The sequence below is a fragment of the Artibeus jamaicensis genome, unplaced genomic scaffold (genome assembly GCF_021234435.1).
Source record: "Artibeus jamaicensis isolate MK-2021 breed Jamaican fruit bat unplaced genomic scaffold, CSHL_Jam_final contig_548, whole genome shotgun sequence".
NCBI classification, from domain to species: domain Eukaryota; kingdom Metazoa; phylum Chordata; class Mammalia; order Chiroptera; family Phyllostomidae; genus Artibeus; species Artibeus jamaicensis.
This window is the reverse complement of record NW_026521883.1, coordinates 10483238-10489255: the sequence shown is the minus strand read 5'-3', so window position 1 is coordinate 10489255 and position 6018 is coordinate 10483238.

Here is a 6018-nt window from a genome sequence, read left to right as displayed (position 1 = left end):
GGATTCTGGGACATGGCTCTTTTCGCAGGTTTGGGATTTGCTTATTAATTATTTGTTTGAATAGGCTGTCTCGCTCCCTTCTCTACTTCTTGTATAGTCATTATTCTTACAATCCTTTTTCTAGTGAAGTCACATAGTTCCTTCTGCTTTCTGTCTTCCTTCTTTTTGTGATCTTGATTCTTTTCTTCCACCTGAACCATTTCAAAATCTCCATCTTCTGTGTCACCAATTCTTTCCTCCTCTTGGTCTTCTCTATTTCCTAATCCTGCTAGTTCATTCTTCGTATCTTTTATTGAGTTCTTTAGCTCCAGAATTTCTGGGAGGGGGGGGTGTCGGTTTTTTTTTTATAGTTTCAGTCTCTTTGCTTAAGTACTTTTGTTCATCAACTTTATTTCTGAATTTGTCGAATTATTGTTTTGAGCTTTCTTGTATCTTGTTGAGTTTTTTTTAGAACTGAAATCTTGAATTCTGTCATTTAAATCACATTCTTCAATGTCTTTAAATTTATTTTTCTGGAGATTTTTTATTGTCTTTCTGAATTCCCTTGTTATCTTGATTAGTCATTGTGCTTGGTGGATTATTTTTCTGCCTGGGTATTTGTGGGAATGAAAACTGCTTTGTAAATTTGACACTTCACTGTTTAGCAGGTGGATAAGTAGATTGTTTGTTTGATTTTCAGTAGGTGGCACTGAAGCACAAGTTTTATTTCCAATTACTTGCACTGCTGGGGCTTCTGAGATCTCTATGGTACAGTGTCACCTTTACTGTGGGAAATGTTTCTAATTCCTTGAGGAGGTGGGGCCCGTTACCTCAGTCTCAGAGCACCACTCCCATGGATTGGAAGTGGCAGGCTAAGGGTCCCGTGTGTTCCTGGTGCCACCTTCCTGTAGCCAGAAGGCACTGACAGGGCTGCTCTAAGCTGACCTACCTGCCTCCACGAGGCTGCACTACAGTCAGTGCCAGGGGCGGGGGACAGTGGGTTTGTACATCCAGGGTTCTGCTTCTCTTCATGGGTTTAGCCACAGTGAGTTCAGTCTGCTTAGGCTGGTAAGTTTTTTCTAGTCCTTTCATGATCTGAGGAGAGAGGATTTTACTTCTGAGTGGGCCACAGGGAGATGGGGTGGGCGTCCTCTACAGAATCCTTTGTCTAGTGCTGGGGGGCATTGAAGCACTGTGAGTTTTTTACATCATTTTTCTGCCCCGGGTGGGGGGCAGTCTCAATGTGTGCCAGGCACCTCGGCCCGACTGCTGTCTCTGCCCTTGAGTCTGGTGTGCCAGTTGGAGCTGCCCCACTGCTATTGCATCCACTAGGGCTGTGGCAAGCCTGGGGCTATATGAGGCTTTTTTTTCCATCCTTCCCCCTCCCTGCCCTGTTTTTGTTTGCTCAGATATGCCCACCTTTGACCATACCGTCATCTCAGTGTGTGATGTCTCAGACACGTTGTGTTGAACAGCAAATCCTTAGCTGAATTGCAGCTGTCCAACTTGTAACTTCAAGGGGAGAGACCTGGACTAGAGGTCCTCTAACACCACCATGCTGTGAGCATATCCCTTGGGGGTGGGGGGATTGATTTTTTTTTTTTCTTTTTGCTGTTCTGATTGATTTCCACTAGTCTATCTTCTGGGTTACTAATCCGTTCTCTATTAACTAATCTGCTGTTGATTCCTTCTAATGTATTTTTCATTTCAGTTTGTATTTAGCTCTGCTTGGTTCTTTATTATAGTTTCTGTCTGTTGAAGTGCTTCCTCAGTCCTTCTATTCTACTATATTCTACTGTTCTACCCTCAAGTTTGGTGAGAATCCTTATGACCATTTCTTTGGATTCTTTTATTTTTTTTTTAAGATTTTCTTTATAAATTTTTGGAGAGAGGAGATGGGAGGCAGAAAGAGAAGGAGAGAAACATCGATGTGCAAGAGATACATGGATCAGTTGCCTCTCTCATGCCCCCAATTGAGAATCTGGCCTGCAACCCAAGCATGTGCCCTGACTAGGAACTGAACCAGTGACCTTTTGGTTTGTAGGCCAGACCTCAACCCACTGAGCCACACCAGCCAGGGCTGTTTGAATTCCTTATCAGGCAAATGACTTAACTCTGTTTCCTTACAGCTCTTTCCTAGAGATTTTTCTTACTCCTTCATTTGAGAGATATTTTTTTTGCCTTCATTTTGTTTGACTTTCTATGTTAATATAAACTAGATAAAATAGTTCTCTCCCCCAGTCTTGAAAAGGTGGCCTTGTGTAGAAGCAACTTCTGTGTAGGCTGTGTGCGCAGATGCTTTTGGAATTGAGTGGGTGACAATGGCATCCAGAACACTGGCCTACTGAGCCAGAGTGGCTCTGGGTGGGGAGACCAGGTATGTGTGGTAATGCCATTTTGATCCTGTCTGCTCCCTTTGTTGGGAGCCAAAATGGGCTCAAGCAGTGTGTCCAGGAATATGGTGCCGTACCCTTCCACGTAAGCCAGAGCACCTGAATAGAACTCCTACCCTATCAAGGTGGAGGGGGATGTAAACAATCTCACTCACTGGTACCAATGACCTCATAGAACTCCCACAGCTTCCATAGGGCTCCCGCAGTTTCCCAGCCTTCTCTATTCAGCCTCTTCCTGTCATTTGTTGTTCAGAAGCTGTTTCATTCAGCTCTCTCATTGTCTCTCATGAGTAACTGCTGTCTATATGGGTGTATATTTCAGTGTGCTTGTGGAGTGGACGAATTCAGCATCTTACACCACTGCCATCTTGGATCCCTTATTCTTTTAATATGACAGAAACAAGACTATGAGAAATAGTATATTAGTCTATCTGTTGCAGTTTAAAAGAGCAAATCTTTATTTATCTTATGAGGTTTCTGAGGCTCAGAAATTCAGAAGTAGCTTGGCTGGGTGGGTCTGATGCCAGAATCTAAGATGAAAATGCAGACAAGATCTTGGAGAAAATGCTTACAAAATGACTCACCCACATGACTGGTGGTAAGAATCAGTTGTCTGCTTGTGGGTGATAAGAGGCCTGTTTTTCATGTGAGCTTCTCTGTATGATTGCTTGAGTTATCCTAATGTCATGGTAATTGGCCTCCCCAGAACAAGTTAATCAAGAAACCAGCCAGGAAGAAGTCACTGTCTTTTATAATCTAGTCTCCAAAGTCATGTGCCATCACATTTGCATAGATTACACAGACCAACGCTGATACTCTCTTAGAGGGATTACTCAGGGTGTGAATATCAGGAGGTAGCGATCATCTTGGAAGTTGGCTACCATAGTCTAACCTCTGGCTCCCAATGATCCATGGCTTTCCCAAATGCAAAATACATTTACTTCCTCCCAAGTCCTCCCAAAACTTCATCTCATTATGTTATCAGCTCAAAGCCCAGTATCCATCATCTAAATCAGGTCTAAGGGTGAATGAGGCTCCTTGTGGGTAATTCCTTAAGTACAGTAACTCAAGTACAGTTTCTATTGATCTGAAGACCTGTAAACTAAAGACAAGTTATTTGCCCCTCACATGTACAACATCCAATGGCATGACATATATAGGATTATTATAGATCCTCTTCAAATAGTGGAGAAATGGAAAACATGCAAGTCATAGGAATTGCAGAATCCAACCAGACACAGGTTGGAAGCTCCTTGATCAATATTCAAGACTTGGGAACAATTCTTGATACTTGGCTAAGTATTTTTGGGTTCTTGATTCTGTCTTCTGGGTTACTCTTTTCTAACGTAAGGCAGCATGTGTGTGCAGCTTAGTGGGACGTTTTTTCAGTCTGTTTTCTCCTTGTAGATATGTGGGGGTCCAACAGCCTCTTGTACTCTCTCCTTTCAGTCTTACTTAGCAGTGTATCTTCCAATATAAATCTTCAAAACTTTGCTAGCCTCCTACAAATCTCATTGGGACTCATGGTAGTAAACAAAAGCCATACCCAAAAATTTCTTTAAAATAAGCCACCTCTAGCTTGGGATTCTGATGAGACAATTGGAGAAAACACCATTAAATTTCTAATAAAACATCTCGGTTTTTTTCTAGTTTTAAGACTTTTAGGGTTATATCTTCAATTTCATCTTTAGATCATGTTTCCCTGAAAGTTCCCTCTATTTTGTCTTTGTCTTGAAGCCATTTCTTAAATTTAGCATTATTTTGCCATCTGGGGAATCTGGGAAGTTTTTGAAAAACTATCGATATGAATTCCTTTTTGTTTAGTAGTCTTTCATTTAACTTACCTCTCTCATATAAGCAGCAAGAAGCCAGGAAGCAGAATGAACACTGGAAATTGCAGCCAGATCACCCAGTTATCACTTATTTTCTATGTCCCTGCAAGCAACAGTGTTGCTCAACTTCCTGCCACTACATAACAATAATGCCTTTTCTGGCAATTTCTAGTAAGATTTAACTTACTCTCCTTAAGTTCACACTGCAGCCTCCTCAAAAGCCATCATATTGAGTTGGTCAAAAAAATCTGTTTAGCTTTTTCCATAAAGGACACATTTTTCATTTTCACCAATAACTTTATTGATTTGGATACTCTGAGTATGTCAGTTATCTCCCATTACTGGTTTCTAATGGGCAGAGGCCAGGGGTGCTGCTAAACATTTTCCAGTGCACAAGACAGCCCCACAGCAAAGAATTATTTGGCCAAAATGTCAATAATACCAAGAAAATTTGCAAGCCACTTTTGACATGTTCGACCAGTCACAGCACCTCCATATGCTGCACAAATCTTCTTTGTTTCAGTTGTGTTTTTACCTTCCTTAAAGAGAGCATAATATGCTGAAAATGTTGTGCATCTTCTTTCATCTTCAATATTAAAATGGCTGCACAAAAATTGACCAATTTTGGTTAAGTTTTTTAAAAAATGCATGCTGCTATGATAGCTGTTCCAGTACAATGTAACAAAATTGTTTCAAATGAAGTTGAAGACAACGAAGCACTACTAGAGCTGTCATACAGAAGAAAACTGAACAAACTTTTTGGCCAACCCAATACTTCCCAACAGTTTTGTCAAGGCTCCTTGGGCCTGCACTAATACTGTCTTCAAAGTCCTTCCAACTTCTCTTCACTGCTCTGTTTCAAATCCACAACTGTTTTTGTTAGAGCTACACTCTCCCAGTATCAAAATCTATTAAACTTATTTCAGGTACAATTCGCAGTTCATATACCATGAAGTTCATCCTTTTAAAGTATGCACTCAGTGGGTTTTAGTATGCCCATACGGTTTTGTATCCATTCTAGAACATCTTCGCTCAAGAAATCTTATACCCATTATTCTCATTTCTTTCCTCACAGGTTCTAGAAACTGCCAACCTACTTTTTATCTCTTTGGATTTGCCTATTATGGACATTTCATATAAATGAGGCCATACGATGTGTGGCCTTTTATGTCTGGCTTCTTTCACTTAGTGTGTGCATTAGTTGTCTATTGCTGTGTAACAGATTACTCCATCCCACAATTTCCATGTTTCCTAAATTTGGGAGCTGCTTAGCTAAGTGGTTCTAGCTCAGGGTCTCTAGTGTGGTTGTGGGAAATATGTTAACAGGGGCTTCAGTCATTTGAAAGCTTGAGTGGGGCTAGAGGATCCAATTCCAAGATGGCTCACCCTTGTGGCTATAGGCAAGAGGGCTTGCTGGATTTGACACGAGTTCTGTTTTTCATTACATGGGCATCTCCATAGGTATGCTTGACTATCTTTACAGAAAGACTGAAAGGCCTCCTTTAGATTAGGTGAAGAGTGAACAGGGCAAAGCCACAATGTACTTTATAATCCAGCCCTGGAAGACATGTAACATCACTTATACCAAATTCTATTGGTCACACAGACCAACTCTGATTCAGTTTGGGGGAAGTCTATATAAAGGGTGAATCTCAGAAGTAGGGATCATTGGGAGCCATCTTGGAGACTGGTTCCACAAATGGCCTATTGTAGTGAACATACTGGGAAATTTTGTTGTAACAGCCATAGATGGTGTATATTGGAGATTACACTGAATTCATAAAATTCCAAAAGCAACTGATGTTTTTATATAC